This window comes from Centruroides vittatus, unplaced genomic scaffold (assembly GCF_030686945.1).
Source record: "Centruroides vittatus isolate TY-2023 unplaced genomic scaffold, ASM3068694v2 contig_2490, whole genome shotgun sequence".
Lineage (NCBI taxonomy): Eukaryota > Metazoa > Arthropoda > Arachnida > Scorpiones > Buthidae > Centruroides > Centruroides vittatus.
The window spans coordinates 46,632-68,051 of NW_027121576.1; the positions used below are offsets into that span (position 1 = coordinate 46,632).

Here is a 21,420-nt window from a genome sequence, read left to right on the forward strand (position 1 = left end):
ACATATTTCTTCGTCCCCTTGGGGTGTCGACTTATGCCGAGTCGACTAGTTTCAAAAAGTTTTACTTTTTCTGATTAACTCTAAAAATGAGTTTGTAAAAAAATTTAGTTTTTTACCAACTACCGTATATGACACACAAAAAAAATATTTTGGCAGATATACAGCTGTTGTAATCAATTCGGTAGGCTAAAGAGACCCCATTTAACATTACCGGTCGATAATTTACTTCGAATTTCTCGATAAACAACATGTAAACCGTTTGAAAAATGGATTACTTTATTTAAAAAATTTAATTGCAGTAAACGGGTGTGAGAGAAAATGTAATTATTTCGATATAATGATCGATGACTCAAAGTCTCAGACATTGTGTCAACATGTTTGTAGACAAAACTTATTAGTGATTAAAATAATAACCAATGAATATCGTGTAACAGGAAATAAAAATATTCTTTTACACCACAGAAATAGCTTATTTTACATAAACATTAATAAACTGTTTTTTATTTTTAAAAATAATTTAACTTGAATCGGTGAGATATAAGAATTTGGACATCGAATTAAATTTTTCAGATACAAAAGTTTGCCTAAAAGTGAAGATTCTTGAATGGGTTTATCAGCGACGAACTTGTATAAGAATAATGACCTGCCGTCTATAATTTTTGCACCCGATGAAAACATGTAAAATCGACTATATAACGATAAAAATTATCTTACGTAAAAGTTTATCACACGAAATGACCAATCTAACACTTTTTAAAAATTCTTTATTTATCTACTGTACACAATTTACAGAATTTTTAAATGTGTTAGATTAAGCACTCGGCGTGATAAACCCTTGCGTACGGTAACGTTCGTAAATATAAACCAAACACTAAAATATAATATAGTATACAGGTTAGAAGTATGAAATAATCTAATAAACTTAATCTTTGCTGTTGTTATTTTTAGCAGAGCAACGCTGGGATCATCCGCTACTATTTATATATTAAAACAATTATATATACATAATAAAAATAATTAATAAATATTAAAAATGTATTTCAATTAATATAACATCAAATATTCGACTAAAAGTATGTTTTACGAAAATAATATTTTATATGCAAGCTTGAATTTTTTACTCCAAACTACAACGCCATCTTTCGTTTAAAATAGAATCTATAAGAGTATTTTTTAAAATTTTTCTGTAACTGTAATGAGCGCCATCTGTCGTCAAATGGTAGATATTAAAACTACCGTGGAAAACGCCAATAACAAACACTCAAACAGCGCTAAATAAGAAAACAAAACAGAAACTCAGATGTTTTCATGTTTCGTTCTTTAGGATTTGTGATGTTAAACGGAATTGCTCAGTTTCGTAAAAGTTTCGTTACAGATAAATTAAAATATGTTCTAAACGTGTTTATATGTATTATTAAGTGTTAAAATTGCGTGGGTTAAACTTTAATCAATACGGCTTTTAAATAATAATATTTTAAGGGAATTGAATTCATTGTTTAATAAATTATATCTAATAATTTCAATTTGCTCCGAAAAGTTACTGTAAAAAATAGAATAAAAAATAAAAATAAAATTCTTTTACTTCTAAACGAAACAAACTTTTAAATAATAACGCAACACAAAAAATCTTATGTGTTTCTTTATTCTTACAATTGTAAATGAGTGTATATGACACAACATTTCTATCCAATAGACCAATATTTCAGATACACAAGAATAGAATATATGAAAGTGAAAGTGTAATAAAGCTAGTAACAAACAGTTTAAAAATCTAATAACAATAAAATATAAAAATTAAACATTAAAAATTATAAAATATTCGTTTACAACGTCTAAAATTTCGGTGTTACAAATTTTCAATATTTATTATAATACAAACGATTCGATAGAAGTATGATTATTATTTATTAGCATATCATATCATTTATTATTTATTGTGTATTATATTAATAATTTCTTTAATAATGAAATTTTGTATCAATAGCATGAAACGACGTACTATTGTGTTTTATCTTTGTTCTCGTATACTTTTGATTTGCAAATATATGATTTATAAAACAAATGGGTAAATAGACCCAAATATGACAAAGCTACAACAAAGCAGTATTTTAAAACATCAAAAGGAGTGTCGCATGGATGACCATTTAACAGCAACCAATACATCCAACATGTAAGCAATAACGCGAACCACATTTGAGCAACTTGAGTTCCCGTAACAAACATGGCTATTGTTGATGATATCTTAATCCCCATGCATTTTACAGTAAAATAGGTATACATCAAAGAATGTACGAAGAGATTAACGATGACAATCAACAATAGATAGCACGATTCTTTGTACAAACCGTACCATGACATAACCAACATAGTAGGATGATGATAACAGTGAAGAAACATCAATTTTCTTTTATGAAGTATTATCATAATCGTATCTCCCAATTCCCAAACTTTCGAAAACACGAACAGTGTTATCCAAAAGTAATACGACGGTGTATTTTCTATAATACTTATGTCACAAGCTATTTCGTAAAAAGTAGAGTGTTTAATATGTTCGAAGAAAATTGGAATTAATCTAATTGTGCTGCAGATACTGTAAAGAGCCAAAATGCCATTCCAGATGGTGAATGCACGGTTGAAGTTATATGGAGGGCGATCTTTCATGTAATGCTGAAGGATCTTAATGGCAAGTATATAGAAGATGGATATGTAAATGGAGTAATGCCAATAAGTGCGAAAGAAATTTCTCACAGCATCAACAGTGAAAACTGTTTCGAAAAAGAAAGGTTCAACAGGAATCGTTCTGTTGTAATTTTTCATTCTTGATTAACGTTGAAATGCTAAAAATAAGTCAAACAGTTTAATAAAATTTATGTATTTTGGATTAAATCTTTTTAATAAATATCTATACAAATTATAAAAGTTATATATAATTTATTTTACAACGTTACGTACTACAATATTAAATTGATTTATATAAGTAATTTGTCATAAATGAACCTTTAAAAGTGTTACGTAAAGCCCTTTTTTTTAGCTCTTACATATTCAAAAATGCATGCTTATATAGTATACGAATTTAGACTTTTACGTCTGGTGAGAAATTGTATTTATATTAAGTATATATTGATAGTAAATTTGTGAAAATTGAAATTTTATTCAAAACGTATTCTCTAATGCATTTCTTCGTTATTGTCATGAGTTCAGAGAAGATTTTTAAATGTTTATTCACCCACAACTTGTTATCAGAATAATGTTTATTGTGAAAACGAGTTTGTACAAAATACAACTTTTTCTCAATTGAATAAAATCTAATTTCCGAAGAAAATTTATCGTAAACACACACAGAAGAATGTAAAGAACTTTTCTGATGGCTACCGTCTAAATTAGTTTCAAAGCCGTTTCAGATAACCAAATGTCTTACTCAGCTCTTTATATATTTAATAAATCATCTAACTCCTGATACTGAGAAACGTTTATTTAAAAAATATTAACGTTTTCGACCGAATATCATAAGCCATCTTCAGATGCAACTAAATTCTAACGTATTTTTAACTCAACACCTGGGATGCGGGTGGATTACTTTTTGCATGGAAGTTCTACATAAAAGAAAAACTAACCGATAAAAATCTTTAGCCCGCACTTGCTTTTATACTGAATGGCAGTTTATGTGTATTTACTTTATTTTACACATGTTATTGTTTATTTTATTACATTATTTACATTGTTATTTCATTAGTTCATTTATTATATTTTGTTATATTTTATTATTTATTTGTCAAGTAATCTAGTATTTTGTTATAAATTTAAACGTAGTGACGCATCAATATTAACCCTGTGTGAATTGCTAGAAATCGTTCTCTTACTTAGGTCGCATGGGTCTGTCAGACCCGCCATTTTTATTTTGAAATTAATAAATTTTTTCTATCGCGAAGAAAAACTACAATTTTTCCGTTAAATTCTACGCTTTGTTTTCTATTTAGTAGTGTAAATTACTTTTGTATTGACAAAATTGTCTTTTCAATATTTATTTTTACGTAATTTGAGGAAAAAAACACAAAATAATAAACATATCAAATTTCAACTCGCTGTAAGTTATCTGACGTTTTACCGATAATCATCAGGTTTGTTTGCAAATGGGGAAAAAAGATCACTCATTCGTGTGAAGTCAGTAAAAATTTAGTACTACTGCTAAAAATTTTTATAATAGATTTCGCGTTACCCCCTATCGCGAGAGTCAATAAACATTAACTGTTTTATGGCTCTATTTAAAAATGCTTTTTTCTGGGTTTAAAATCGACTAATTGACAACTGTTTTATTTTGTTTTACTCATTAGAATGTCTTCTTCAAGATTTAACAGATAGTTCTGTTAGATTTTCACACATGAATTTTATTTTTAATTTTTAATGTGATATAGTCGTGTGTTAGGCTTAACTCGATCACCTAATTCAAAAATTGACATCAGTCGAAATATTATTCAATCTATCAAAATTCTTTGTTAATAGTTTAGATATAAATGTTTTCTCTGCACGAAATGAATCGATCGACAAAATAATGAGAGGACCATCAAAAATTCGGCAATTAATGACATGTTGTCGATTCTGTAATTTGTTTTTTTTATAATATAAAATATTAACATAATAAAACTTTAAAAAGGCATGCATATCAATACCTGAATGTTATCAAAATGCAATTATCAAAAATTTTATAATTTTCACAATTTATATTTTCATAATTTAGTTTTGAGTTTTTTTGTCGCGCTTTGTGTATCGCGCGACAAAACAGTCGCTACGCGATCAAACGCAGCGATTTCATTCATAATTACTTGTTATGTAGATCGGGCTAACTTTTCAGGTTTGTTTTGTTGTGCCGCGATGAAAAATGAATAAATAATAAAAGCAGATTATAATTAAAAATATTTTTATCAGATTAATCCGGATTATTAGATTATAGAATAATTACAGCTATGCGATATGATTGTCGCGTAGTTGTAATTATTTTCCATATATCTAATTTCTTAATGTTTACTCTTCTGAACACTGTCAAACATTTAATTAGCAATTTATAGCTCATAACGCAATTAAAACAAAAGAATTTATAGCGATTGTGTAAATTCGATTACCAAGATCATTTTCGAGGGGGCAGGATATTTCCCGGAATTTTAAAGCTAGACTGTTTTCACAAGTTTCTGATTACTTAGTAAAAGTGAAAAAAAGCCAACTTGCATCGCCTAATAAACGAGGAAAAATTATAAATTAATTATAAAAGTGATAAATAAAAATTATATGAGAAGAAAAAAAAATAATCAAAATAATTAAAAATTAATTAGACATTACTTTTAAAAACAATATTATAACAAAAAAAACAAAAATATAAATATACAAATAAATAACGATATGATAAGATTTAATAAACACCGCGCGACAACTTAAACGCGATAAAGTTATTGCGACATCCGCTATCGGCAACGGCGACAAATTAAACGGTCTTTTTTTACACCCATCATGAGTCGCATGGGTCTGACAGACCCAAAGTATTTTTTTTCTCAAAAATGAGCGTTGTTATTCAAAAAAATTTAACAGCATGGTAATCGGGTTAGAAAGTTAGAAGAATATTAATTTTTTTCAGATTTTTTGGAAAATATTCAATATTAAAAAATTTTAACAAAAGTTCGCGCCGGGTCTGTAAGACCCATGGTAAGACTCAAGGAGGGTTAAGTTAAAAATACGTTAGAATTTAGTTGTATCTGAAGATGGCCTATCAAATTCGGTCGAAAACGTTAATATCTCTTTAATAAACGTTTCTCAGCTTAAGCCATTTCAAATTTTTCTAAAACATTTTTATATAGAAAAATATATATATATATATATACATTTTTAACACGTTTGTTTAAGCGATTAAATGACAGCCAGATGAGCATATACAGATATAATGTTAATTCTCGCCAAAATTGCAAAGATGTGAATTGTGTCTTATTTGACAGAGTAAATGGAAACAGAATGAATTCAAAATGACACTTTACAGTACAACAAACCCTGACTACTACAATTGCTACAGAACGTGAGCTGCAAAAAATATTAAATTTTAATAGTCATACATTTTGGTATTACATCACTACTTCACAAATGTAGTGAAAATTGAAAGTCTTATTAATTACTAAATGGAAGAGGTGATACAGTAACTGTACTTGATATCATAATGTTTTTTCGTTATCAAAACACAAACATCCGAATGTTATGATAAATATTTTAATTTAAAAGTTATAACAACTACTTGAAACTAAAATTTTATGGTTAGTTGATAGGTGTGCCTGCTTGATTGTTAAGAAAAATGATGATGACAAACTCAATTGAAGAGATGGCAGTGTATCAATTTATATACGACTTTCAGTGAATATGTCTGTACGAGATCATATGCTTATAATATAGTCTGTAAGATCCGCCGGGGTGGTATCCGAGTTTATAATTAAAACCGTCCACTGCTTACTCGGCTCCGAGTGCAAGTCGGCTTTTCTGAGTAGGATGGCTTTCTTAAGATTAATTTTATTTCATCAGAAGTTCGCAAAAACCCTGATAGACTTTTTTTGACACCAGTTAACCTTTAAGTAAATAGCGGGTTAACGCGCTATAAACCTCGCAGAATACAAGTGGAAAAAACGCGAGTAAGTTGGGAATGGTGCTGGAAGGATTTGAGTCATTGATGAATCCATTTAACAATAACAAATAAGATTTAATGATATTCAAAATGGAAATACAACAAACGATTCAACTTAAAGCTATCTTAATCTCTAAATTCTAAACGCGGGAGAGAGAGAGAGTTTACATAAAACAAGTTGGAGATTATATGCCTTATTGATTAGGAGACATGATGTACGGTGTCTTCTATTTAAAGTTCTTACTTTTTTCATAAGCACATTATTACAGGTCTTTATTCTTCTGCTGAACAATCAGGCACTTTTATTTAGAGGGAGACTTGTATCATATCTAATCTATGTGGAAAAACTAATTTTACTTTTTCGTAGAATGAAGCTTTTAGGCGAACTCCTAACTATTCATTAGAGAACCCAAATGGACTTTCTTTTGCGATGAAAGTCTTCAGCGAACTCCTCGATTTGGGCGCAAAGTTTGATAATATTTCTCAGTTCCACCCAATCAACTCATTACAGTATTACATCATGGTAAGGGGTAGAAAGAAGTAGAATGGCTCATAACAGAGTTGATGATAACGATCTTTCTAACAGAAGCTAACTTTCTTTTTAACTGAAAGGGAGTTAAAATTTTTTCTCTACAAAATTGATGAATTGAAGATATTTCTGTCCTACCTAAGTTAAATTAATACAATATTTAGTTCGGAACATCATCTAACAACAGATTGTATAAAAATTTAGGACTCTTTATGTTCATTATTAACAGTTTGATGTCAAAAAGAAGAAAAATGACATCATTGTGTTATCAGTTATTACATCAATTTTTGTCAATACTTCCTTCTTTATTCTGACGCGTTTTGACAACTAGGAAATATTCTAATAATATTTTAATAATAATTTTAACAAATTATAGCAATTTTAAATCTATTCCTTAAGTAATTGAAAGAGGGGGTTTAGATCTCACAAGTCTAATATACTGTACTTTAAATTGCATTACTGATTTCATACAGAAAATCAGTTGAAGTAATACAGCGAGCCGAGTGTAAATTAGCTCAACAAAAATTTTTACATTTATATTCTGAAGAAATAAATACATTATTGAAATGTATTTTTTTCATTCAGAATGAAAATGTATGAATTTTTTTGAAAATTATAAAATTTGCATTTTAATGTTTTTGCTAATTCTATAATATTATGTTAACTTCCTAATTTTTTTCTTAATTAAATTCTTTAAATTTTAAGTATACTAAAACCTTTTGTTATACCAACTGAAATGTCTTTCGGATTTTTCGGTTTCTATACTTTTATAATCATTTTATTGTACACCCGTTTTTGTTTTATTAAATGTTTATACTTTGATTCTTGAGCGTTTGTGCCCATTATCATTGGTGTTATAAGCCCTTACTATTATCTGTTTCACGGTTATAGATATTTTAATTGATTTATATTAACTTCCGTTGAATCGCGCTAAGCTTCCGGGGGCTCGAGATTTTATTCGATCGTCGTGAAAAAGGGTTTTACGTGACCGTCAAATGTCGACGATATCGGTTCATTCTTGACACCTATGTGTCAACTTTCCTATCTAATAGTTATCACAAACGGTGTCCTAGAATCGAATTCTCACAAAGACAGTTTCTTTCTATCGGAATTGTTTACACTTTTTTCCGACAACTGCGTTAAATTGGTAAATTCCACAAAACTTTAAAAAATTTAAATTTTTGTATAGTTTTCACTGATATAAACAAACTTTATAAAAACTTTTTTGTTTATATCTAACACGTCATTATACTAAAGGTACTGTTGCCTATTCAACACAAACGTTCGATTATTACTCTGAAAATGTTAGAATTTTGAAAAATAACTGCTCTTTTTGCATTTTATTGATACGTAAAGCGTAAACTTTATAGGTAAATGCTGGAATATTATGTCTTTGTATTTATAATGCTAACAATTATCAAGTGACAAAGTTATATTTATATACGTTAAAGTAAATTTACTTAATAACATATGAAAATAATCGTTAAAATGTATTATTATAACACTCACCAAATAAAGTGCAACACAAAAGCCTTATTTATTATTGTTTGACGATATATAGTTTGTCAGGAGATAATATCGACTGGATCTTCAGACGACGGGTTCTGTTTAAATGACGGAAAAGTTTTATTCATTAGGCAAATGAAGTACAATTTAAAACGAAGATTTAAACCTTCAATACTGTAGGCTTATTTTTCGCTGAGCATTTCAAATATTTCGGAATAAATGAACAAACTACGTGTTAACATAAACAACAAATACGAATCGTTAACAAATGAGAATTTCTCCATTGGCATAATGTATTTCGCTAGACCAGTGGTTCCCAACAGGTGTTCCGCGGAACACTGGTGTTCCGTAAGCATCTCGCAAGTGTTCCGCAAATTTAGTCGCAAATCGGAATATGTACAATCGTATTAGAGCCGCAGAATATAAAAAAATTAAAATCATAAAATTTTCATAAACTTAAATATATATGTACTGTACGACTCGTACTTATGGAACGTACTACTGTTTCGAATAAGATAAAGGCCATGATAAAAACTGAATGAAATATGTAAAAAACAACAGGCACAAGTTTCCCATTAAAGTTATTTAGGTATATTTTTTCTGTCTTAGAATTTGCGTTAATAATATGAGTAGAGATTTTGAATTATAACTGCTCAATTCTAATAAAATAACAGATGACAAGCTTATGTATTTCATATTAACTTAAGTAAGTGTTTCGCTAAACAAAATTGCTCACAAAAGTGTTCTGCTAAAGAAAATTGCTCACAAAAGTGTTCCGCATCTTAGAAACGGTTGGGAACTACTGCGCTAGACCTTGCTAAATCGCATTGTCCGCTTGTTTCATGCTCACATCACTAAGATAATCATATAAATTGCTGTTAATGTATATTAAAATTATTGTAAATAAATCTAAATATTAAACTTGTATAAATTATATTATAAATAGAAAATAATCCGATTTAAGTATCACGAAATAATTCTCAAACGGCTCAATCAATTCACTACTTTAAATAAAATATCGGCTGATACTTACCGAATCAAGGTGAAAATAAAATGGATAGAATTGTGTTTAAGATTGCATGTTTATACATTTTTTATTTATCAAGATCTGTGATAAGTATATGTGAAATGGGATAAGTGCCAATGGCATTTTTTTCACAATAACACCTGTACAACTTTACAACCGTTATTATAGACAGTACAACTTTAAACTAAGATATAAACAAGTAATATTAAAAAAAAATTATTTAAAGTAGTGATAAAATATTTATGCTTAATGGATACCTTAAGTAATGCTAAAATAATAGCAAGGTAAATATAAAAATATATATATTAGAAAAAAATAGATAATTTGATACAGATGAATTTTATAATTTGTTATACATTAAGGGACCACTCATAGTATGAAAATAAATACATTTAAACAAGTAAGATATCAACTCGTTTGATGACTCGTTTAATAATTAAAATGTATTCAAAAATAACACAATATTTTTTTCATTTATCTTGCATTTTTGGACATAAGGTATATAGAACAATTTAGTAAACTTATGCACGTATGACAACGCATCTATGAAACAAAATTTTAACATTTTAAAAGGAATGTTGCTACAATGAACATTCGGATATCGACATTCTCGTTTTTTCAATAGACGTGTCTGCCGTGCCGTATTCGAAATACTATCGCACTGAAAGCAAGTAAAATTTAAAACGAAATTTTGGAGAAAAACAAAGTTTATGCAGAACACTTTTACCGGTAAAAAAAGTCATCGTTTAGTAAACAAGAAAAAACACTTCGAACTTGTTCATTGCATGTGTATTATATTTATTGATAGAAACCTACATGAAATATCAGTAAATTTGGTCATATTTTCTTTACATTCGGTACAATAACCAGTTTTTAATTATGCGTAAAACCCATTTGTTGCATTGTAATATAATACGATGTGATTTTTAAATTGATATTTATTTAAAACTCACCGCAAGTATTTACAAGAATTAAACTAATTTATGTAAAGTCTTCTCGATGTTTGAAGTTTCAATATCGCAAAAACGGTTATAATGACGTGTTATTGTTATTGCCCTAAATTAAAAATTTTACATTACAATAGAAAAACAGTACTCTTTTCTAAAAAGATGAATTTTTGCTTATTGCAATTAAATTCACTTAACTGTAAACGTACGGAAATGTTTTTATAAATCGACATACGAGCGATATAACTCACAGCGATATAATACTAGTAAGCAACTATATCTCTTATGACCGCATAGGTAATTGTAGCACGATTACAAAAGTAAATGTAATTTAGTAGAGTGCAAATGAGTTTCAGAAAATAAGTGGAATATTTATTTAAATATATTTATCTAAATTATATATTATACTAATTCTATAACGTTCAACGTGGTTAAAAATGAAAATTGTCATTACGATAGAATGTACAATTAAACATCATAATAATTAATGATTCAACATTCAGACAGTACTAAAGATAGAAAAGTATATAAAATACTACATAAAACTTAATTGTAAACAGAAACTGGTTTTTAGTCTACAAGGAAAATGTAAAACAATGTAAGAGTAATTACCGTATATCTCGGCAGACAAGACGACCTTAAGATAAGACAAGGTATAAATTTTCGTCGAAGTTTTATAGTTTTAGCATATATCTCTCCTATAAAACGACCCCCGAACTATCAACGGCCTGTGAATTTAGTTTAGATCAGCAATTATCATCTGAGTAATAATACTGTATAGAGCATACGAAATTATGACCTTTTTGTAATTTTTCGAATAAACAAATTTTATTTTCTCGCACTGCCTCGCGATTGTCGCAAACATTCGAGTTTTGACTACTCACAAAAACGTCGTTTGGGCTATTCTATTTTGTGCACATATTTTACTCTCTACTACTAAATAATTACGGTTTGTCTGTTCTTTTATAACGGCTTTAAATTAAATAAATTTCAATCTATTTTTTTTTGTATCCGTTCTATAAGTCGTTCCCGAATTTTGGAATCTTTTTTTTTTCATTCAACTATTGTCTTATGTGCCGAGATGTACGGCGTAATTAAAAAAGTCGGACATTTAAATTCTTAACATTAATCAATCTACGATTAGTTAATGTAAAGAAAAGATGAACGTTAATATATTTTTTTTAAATGATAATAAGAACAATAATAAAATACTAACGAATAAATAATTCGTAAATTCACTATTAAAAATAAATATTTATTATTAACAGTTGTAAATTACGAAAATAAGAATTATGTTTTAGAAGCAATTCGGAGTTTCGAACTCGTCTTGTTTTCGGAATTCATTTATTTCGAATCACAGGAATATTCGATCAATTGTAATATATAATACAAACAAATTTAAAAATATATAAAAACTATTTGATGGAAAACAGTTTACAAGCAATGTTCTTTCTAAGCTCCGCAGCTAAGCGGTCGCGCACTGCTCAAATTGTTGCCGCCAACGAGAATTTATGTGCCGCGCAGGCGAGCGTGCACACTGATTTGAATTGTTGTTTACTTATTTTTCACACTGTCTGCAACATGATTATTGCTACGTATACTTCGATTAAATGCATTAAATCATTGACAAAAGATAATATCTTGTATGGAAGTATGTTTTAAAATGAATTTTAATCTCTACTTTATAATTAATTATTTTAATGTTTATAGGAAAAAATCACATTATATATGCTCAGCGAAATTTTTTTTTGCTCAGACAAGTACATGTTCCGCTCATCTACAGAATAAAAAAATAATAATAATAAAGGAAACATTGTTTAGAAGTGAAAGGACGATCGATTTGGAATTCATTCAATAATACTCCTGTATACAATTAAATATTAAAAGATTTTTTCATTCGTTTGCTTCTTGTGTATTTTCTTAGAATAGTAAGAATGGGAGTTTCGTCACATTTTCAATGCGTATTTTATATTAAGTTTGATAAATTTATTTTATTATCAGAAAAAGCAAAAAATGAAGATATTATTTTAATTTAAAATTGTGAAATTTAAACAGGTAGTATTATGAAAAAATATCATCGGTACTCATCTCATTTTACATTCACTTATCACAGATCCTGATAAGTAAGAAATGCATAAACATCGAATATTAAACACAATTCTACGTATTCTATTTTCACCACGGTTGGGTAAGTAAGGTAAATAACACGCGATTCATTGTATAAAGCTGGTATTATTTCCTCATACTGAATCGAATTATTTTCTGTTTATGATATAGGCCCTAATTTATAGAATTTGAACGTTGAGATTTATTTACATTACTTTCAATTTTAATTACTAGCACATTAATATGACGTTTTACGGACTTCAGCTAGAACAAGTGGAAAATGCACTCTAACAAGGTTTATTAGAATAAATATCGGTTATACAGAAATTCGTATCTGCAGTTTTTGTTGATACGTCGTTTATTTATTTAGTCCAAAATGTTTAAAATGCTCACTTAAAAATTATTAGGGAAAAACAATGGATAAGATACTTCCGCCAGACGAAACAAGGTAAAAAGGAAAATCAGTATAGTATTAACCGAGGGAGAGACCGTTTTTCAGTTTGTTTTCAATGCAAATATCGTCACGAAACTTTCGGTTTGAATTGTCTATATTTAAAACAAGTGTCGAATGTCGATGTTTTTTGAGCGACTAATAAAATATAATAAAATAGAATTAAGTTCTCCTGTTTAGTGATTCGGTTCGCCATGCTTTGCTCGCATGTTTTCCGTATAGACTATTTACAACGAGAAATGCGTGACGATCGTAACGAATTACTTTGTTGTCGCGTGCTCTGCTAAATGGGTTGGAATGCATAAAGCAAAGTTTTGTTCCTATACATATTTCGAGTCATAGAACTGTCAGCTCACATCTAAATGGTTACGTGTAAATATAGAAAGGATCGGCCCGTGTAATAATGTTTCGAGTAAAAGAGAAAAACTGTTCGTAAAAATAGAATTGTAATCATTTTACACCTTATGAAAAGTAAATTCTTAAATTATTGTTAATTTCAACGTTACGATTGAATACGTTCTCTTTTAGCGTAGGGATGTGCAAACTGTCATTTTCTGAAAATCCTTATTCGCATGGTCCGACTTGGGTTAGTCGCCATGTGTGAAACAGGGTGCGTGCGTTTCGGTGTAACTACTCTTTACTGTCACTATTGTAACAATTTAAAAAAGATCGGAAAGATCTCTCTTAGGACGAGACTCCACTAGCGTAAAATCTGGCGTAAAACTCCTCGCCGTAAAAACGTGACTTATTTGCGTTCGGATTGCGGTGGAGGTCCGGCTAGCGAATTTTTCACGGCGACGGTGCTGTGGAAGTTACGCCTGTTACGGTTGTATACGTGATATAACGATAAAAAGACAACGATTATATTCTACGAGTTTTTTCTGTACTATAAGTACAAATGTAGTAACAAAAATATCCTTACTTCATATTTTAATTTTTATTACTGTATTATTAAGATAATCTACAGCACTTATAACTTACCTTTTTCATTACATACTCTTATTTTTATAGGGATAAACCGTATAAAAATAACATTCCCATATTTATTTTAAGGATTGTATAAAATGCACTAAAATATAAGCTGATAAACATTTGTTAACCTCTTAACAGTGGAACAGTCGGTCTCGGCTCTACCAGTTAGTTGTGGAGATAAACCGTGGGAATTTTTTTAAGAATTTTCCCACGCGTTTTTCTCGTTTCCGTTTAGGAAAAAAAATTTTTAAACAGTTACGACTTGTAAAGAAAAAATCGTTCTTTATTATCACATAATTTTTTTATATATGAATTTTTTTCGCGGTAATTTTTTGCTAAATTTTTTTTTTCAAATTTATATTAAATTCTTTTTTGATTTTCCATCCGATACGATTTTTTCAAAACTTTTGAATTTATTTTCAATTTTATAAAATTTTTTAAAGTTTTAGGCATTTAAGTAATGACGATTTTTTCCAACCTGCGAATCAAATTCAAGAAAATGTAATTGACAGTTAACGAATTTCATCCACAACAATAGAAGACGTAAAGGTTGTTATGACTACAACTGGCGGCCTTTCCCCCCAGACTGAAATGTGGGTGAAGGTCGTCTCGTGTTCTACTTTCTGTAGAAGTGACGTAATCATTGTAAATAAAAGAAAATTTCAGTATATCGTTTATTTAAAATTTTAAAATTCCTTGTTCAAATTTACGCCGAAATATTAAAGCGAATTAAAATATTAGCATTTTGTAAATAAACTTACTTGACATATAATAAATTTAAATAAATTAATCTTTAAGAAACAACAAAACAATAAAAAAATGTAGAAATATTTTTATATTCATCTTCACATTTATAACATATGTTATCGTCATTGACCGATATTTAATTTTAAAAACAATTTTCACAATTGGCATGCATCAGAAAAAGAAAGCATAACTTCCCTAAAACACACTTCATTGAGAAGGTCCGCTTCACTCTGAGAAAGCCGACAGTTTTATGTCAGAAATCCAATGTGTGACCTACTTTCTCTAACGTAGTGAAACAAAGTAAGTTGCAGTACAACAATACACATAAACATAAATAAATTAGTAGCCCAATAATACATACTTTCATGTAAATCCATATGTTATATCCAAAAGTCAGTTTTCCCAAATTGTCGAAAAATAAATTATTTTCAACTTTTCTTTCTGAATTTAGAACTAATTCACAGTAAACTTTATGCCTTAAAATATCCATTGCAATCAACGCAAAATGTATGAATCCACGTAATAAAAAATTATGCTGAACTTCGAAAAAACGAGAAACACAGAATTATTAAACCGCACTTTACGAAATCTGGCGCGAACTGTCGTATACAATAAACAAAACGAAAATGCTCTTGTCCAATGTCATCAGGTGACAAAAAGTTTCTAAATAAACGCTAAAAGTTTTAAAGAATTCTTTCACAAAAACCGATGAATTTAATTAATACACAATAACTAAATCTGTTTAATAAAGGTTAATAATTTTCCATTATAATTATGCAAATTAGATATAAAAAAGATCATCGCGCAAATTCTCCCGCGAACCATGGATGACTCTTACGTCATCTGGATTGAAGTTTCCTGCAAAATACTGAAAATTTTTATATAATTATTTTACTAATCCAGTCAAATTTAAATAATATAAAATGTCTAGATCTGTTTAATAAAGATTAGTAATGTACTATCATTAATATGCAAATTAGATATGACAAAGATCACTGTGGAAAAATTCCCGCCAAGATAAAAATAGCTTTCGGTCACGTGATCACCAAGAAATACGCCTTAAATTTAATGTTTGTGTACAAATTAATACATTTTAACTAATGTCATCGTTTAAAATTTAATGTTTCTGTAAAAATTAGTAAATTGTAACAAATTTCATCAAAGACAACAGAATAATTTTCAGCTTATAAAAACTCTACAATAAATGATTATTTCTTCGAAAGACGTCGATATGCACGAATAAATAATAAATATGCAATAATGCTTTTATCCATTTTAAGTGGATATTGTAAACATTAAGCTGTTTAATTTGTTTGGCTTTTATAATTTAGTTTTTGAATATTTTACTGTGAAATTCCATTTAGTAAACAGAAACAAAGACAAGCTATTAATTATAAACAGGACAATAGAATAATTTTTACGTAAATTGAGTGAAAATACAGAAAAAAACGAATTATATCAAAGATGGGGACAAACAAGCTTACATCCCCAGAACAGAGCTTATAATTCGTTGTTATTTTCAGCCTGTTTCTACTTTGACTGTTTTTTGTTGGTAAAAAGTTAATGTTTTAAGATGTTTTTAGTGAAGAAACATAAAAGTATCGAAATATAATATTCACACACACAAAAATATTCATGTATGTCGACATTAGAAATTTGAAATCAATTATAGAATGTCCTGGATAGAGATGTCGTGTGATTGTCTGTTTCTTCTGTCTTCTTTTGTTTTTCTACGTGAAAATAAGATATCTTTTATAACTATTGATAATATAAACATTTTGTTTCTTTATATATTACCTTCAATTACAGCTGCAAACTTTAACACATGGAGCATGTGAGAAAGTATTATTGTATAGATTATTACATTTTTATGAATACACCTGAGACTCGTGACAATATAGGCCTATATTAACCTACTTTAAGTGCCAATATTTTATTTAGAATCATTTTAAACGTTATTATTACATCAAATTATGAAATGGAATGTTCCAAGTATAGGAGTAAGAGGGAGGGGAAAGAAGCCATGCGTGGGGAAAAAATGAGTTTTTATCTAAATTATAATAAAATTTACTTATATTTACGATAAATATCGATAATTTTCTTTTGGAGAAATGTATCTTGATAAAATTAATTATCTATATGAATGAAACTTTCAATAATACATTAGTTACAATGACTGACGTTCCTTTCTTACCCTTTCTGTAGTATGTCTTATTATTAAACATAGTTTTCTAGATTATAGCATAATAATGTGTAAAAAAAAGGAAAATTCTGTTAATTTGTAAACGCAAATACTATCACATAACAAGCATACTGTATCCTCTGTATATTTAAAGTCAGTTATTCGCGATTGAATTTTTCTAGATAAGCCTGTTTAATCCGTAATTTATTTGACAGAAAGAAATTGTTTATGGCCGTATTTCATTTATATAATGTTTTTCTCGTGATATTATTTCTAATATCGGAAAAAAATATACATTTCTAATATGGACATACATCAATATTTTTAATTCTGAATATTATATTTCGATACTTTTATCTTTCTTCACTAACAACAAAGTACTTTTATTTTAAAAAAATAAGTTTTTACCAACATAAAACAGTCAAAGTAGGAACAGGCTGAAATTGACAACAAATTATAAGCTCTGTTCTAGGGATGTAAGCTTGTTTGTCCCCATCTTTGATATAATTCGTTTTTTTCTGTATTTTCACTCAATTTACGTAAAAATTATTCTATTGTCCTGTTTATAACTAATAGCTTGTCTTTGTTTCTGTTTACTAAATGGAATTTCACAGTAAAATATTCGGAAACTAAATTATAAAAGCCAAACAAATTAAATAGCTTAATTTTTACAATATCCACTTAAAATGGATAAAAGCATTATTGCATATTTATTATTTATTCGTGCATATCGACGTCTTTCGAAGAAATAATCATTTATTGTAGAGTTTTTATAAGCTGAAAATTATTCTGTTGTCTTTGATGAAATTTGTTACAATTTACTAATTTTTACAGAAACATTAAATTTTAAACGAGGACATTAGTTAAAATGTATTAATTTGTACACAAACATTAAATTTAAGGCATATTTCTTCGTATTTCTTGGTGATCACGTGACCGAAAGCTATTTTTATCTTGGCGGGAATTTTTCCACAGTGATCTTTGTCATATCTAATTTGCATATTAATGATAGTACATTACTAATCTTTATTAAACAGATCTAGACATTTTATATTATTTAAATTTGACTGGATTAGTAAAATAATTATATAAAAATTTTCAGTATTTTGCAGGAAACTTCAATCCAGATGACGTAAGAGTCATCCATGGTTCGCGGGAGAATTTGCGCGATGATCTTTTTTATATCTAATTTGCATAATTATAATGGAAAATTATTAATCTTTATTAAACAGATTTAGTTATTGTGTATTAATTAAATTCATCGGATTTTATGAAAGAATTTTTAAAAACTTTTAGCTTTTATTCAAAAACTTTTCGTCATGTGATGAAATTATTCGCAGGTGCATTAAAATATGAATCAGTTCGTGGGAAAATTTTGTACAGTGCAGTCTGGTGTATCTGTGTTTCTGGTTTTTTCGAAGTTCACTGCGATAATTTTTTATTATGTGGATTCGTACATTTTGCGTTGTTTTTAACGGATAAAAGGTGAAAATTTTTCTCTGAATATAGAACTTGTTTTTCAGAATATGCTACTTTACAAAAGTTGAAAATAATTTATTTATCAACAATTTTGGGAAAACTGACTTTTGGAAATAACATATGGATTTACATAAAAGTATGTATTATTGGGCTACTAATTTATTTATGTTTATGTGTATTGTTTTACTGTAACTTACTTTGTTTTACTATGTTAGAGAAAGTAGGTCACACATTGGATTTCTGACATAAAACTGTCGGTTTTTTCAGAGTGAAGCGGACCTTCTCAATGAAGTGTGTTTTAGGGAAGTTGTGCATTTTTTTTCTGATGCATGCCAATGATGAAAATTGTTTTTAAAATTAAATATCGATCAATGACGATAACATATGTTATAAATGTGAAAATAAATATAAAAATATTTCTACATTTTTTATTGTTTTGTTGTTTCTTAAAGATTAATTTATTTAAATTTATTGTATGTCAAGTAAGTTTATTTACAAAATGCTAATATTTTAATTTGCTTTAATATTTCGGTGTAAATTTGAACTACGAATTTTAAAATTTTAAATAAAAGATATACTGAAATTTTTTTTAATTTACAATGATTACGTCACTTCTACAGAAAGTAGAACACGAGACGACCTTCACCCACATTTCAGTTTGAAGGGAAAGGCCGCCAGTTTTAGTCATAACAACCTTTACGTCTCCTATTGTTGTGGATGAAATTCGTTAACTGTCAATTACATTTTTTTGAATTTGATTCGCAAGTTGGAAAAAATCGTCATGACTTAAATGCCTAAAACTTTAAAAAATTTTATAAAATTGAAAATAAATTCAAAAGTTTTGAAAAAATCGTATCGGATGGAAAGTCAAATAGGAATTTAATATAAATTTGAAAAAAAAAATTTTAGCAAAAAATTACCGCGAAAAAAATTCACATATAAAAAAATTATGTGACAATACAAAACGATTTTTTCTTTACAAGACGTAACTGTTTAAAATTTTTTTTCCTAAACGGAAACGAGAAAAACGCGTGGGAAAATTCTTAAAAAAATTCCCACGGTTTATCTCCACAACTAACTGGTAGAGCCGAGACCGACTGTTCCACTTTTAAGAGGTTAAACGATCTCATAATCCGAATCCAGCGATGCCAAGATTATTTGCATTTGCAAAAATACACAAGGAAGGCAGAGGTCAGACCTGTGGTGGAGAAGTGAGAAGGACCCACATACGTTTTGGGAAAACGTTTATATAGATTCATTTCATATGAATTAGGCAGCAATGTTCTCGTTGCACAAAAACCCGACGAATGTAGTAAAAGAATTTCAGGAATTAAGTTTACTTGATCAAGAAGTTGGGTCAGTGATAGATTTTGAAACCCTATATCCATCCATAAAAATAGATTTTGTTATGAAACTTTAATGAATTTTATGCTCCACATAAAACCGGAAGTTGGTGCATTTACGAATGATTTGATGGAATTAGACAAATTGGTATGCTATGAGTCTTTCCTCAGTTTCAATAATCAAGCATACAGACAAAAGAAAGCAGTGCCTATGGGATGCCCGATGTCAGGATTATTATGTGAGCTGGATCTACGCAATTTAGGGAAACACATTATTAATAGATTCAGAAAGAATATTGTATTTTACAAAAGATATGTGGACGATGTGTGCATTATTTGGAAAAACGGCAAGAGAATACACGAGTTCGTACAAGCAATCAACAACACCAACAATGATGGATTAAAATTTAAACTAGAGCAAAAGAGTCACGAACGAATACATTTTTTAGATATAGACATACAATTGAGAGAAGATTGTATAAGAACGGTTATTTATATAAAACTAACACACAATCGTCTTTACATTTGTGACCGGAGGGTCAGCACTTCTTTAGTGCCTTGTCAAGATTGAGACCACCGTATCTCGGTTGACACGGATGCCACGGCGGTTCGGAAACTGGTCCCGCGAGCGGTCGCTTTATGGACGATCAGATTCGAGAGAGAATGAGAGACGGCGCACCGGAACTGACCAACTCAAAGACTAAGTTAACAATGGAAGTGTTAAGAAAAAGTAGGGTGCAAGATTTACAGGCGCAGATGCGGTTTTTTGCGTTTTTGCGGGAAATCAAACATATTTTTAGACCCATCTAAAAATTCTCTAATAAGTCTAGATACAGGAAAACCTAATTCTTGCATTCTGTGAAAACGGGTAAGATTGGCTATAATATAATCATCTCAATCTTCGCTATCGTTACTTTTTGCCCGAGCAACGCCGGGCTTATCTGCTAGTTTATTTATAAGTTGATTTTCTTCTTTGTATTGAGCGCAGATACTTTTTTAAAAAAATTAAAGTGTAAACGTTTTTAATCCCTCATATTTATTTTACACAGAAACTAAATATGCTAATTACAGAACAGAAATCTCAATGTTCATTAATAATTCAATGCTACATAAGCTGTAAATCTCACAAAATATTAAAGAATATATATATATATCATCTATTAATAATATATCATCTATTTTTGATAAATTATAAAAACAGACATCACGTAAGAATACATTCATGATATCATTTATAAAAGTTAACAGTAAATAATAAATTTATTTTCAATTTATAGTAATTAACATTTGAGCTTATAGTACTACAAAAATTGACTAGATAAGAATTTCATTTCTTATCAAGGCAATTATAGTACATTAATTATTTTTATTGTAGAAAATATTGAATTGATATTATACAAAATATTGATTATAAGTTAATTCAGAAAACGCAATTATATCCCATTTTGAATATAACAATGATTATATTGCAAATAAAGTTTA

General features: G+C 28.7%; 1 long non-coding RNA gene across 1 annotated transcript; it reads right to left on the reverse strand.

Annotated features, from left to right (window-relative positions):
* Positions 1-1,965: 1,965 nt before the first annotated feature.
* On the reverse strand, positions 1,966-8,784 carry LOC136971386 (uncharacterized). Its single transcript, XR_010880158.1, has 2 exons — positions 8,688-8,784; positions 1,966-2,837 (listed from the first exon to the last, which is right to left on the reverse strand). It is a non-coding gene; the product is annotated as an uncharacterized lncRNA (long non-coding RNA).
* Positions 8,785-21,420: the final 12,636 nt, after the last annotated feature.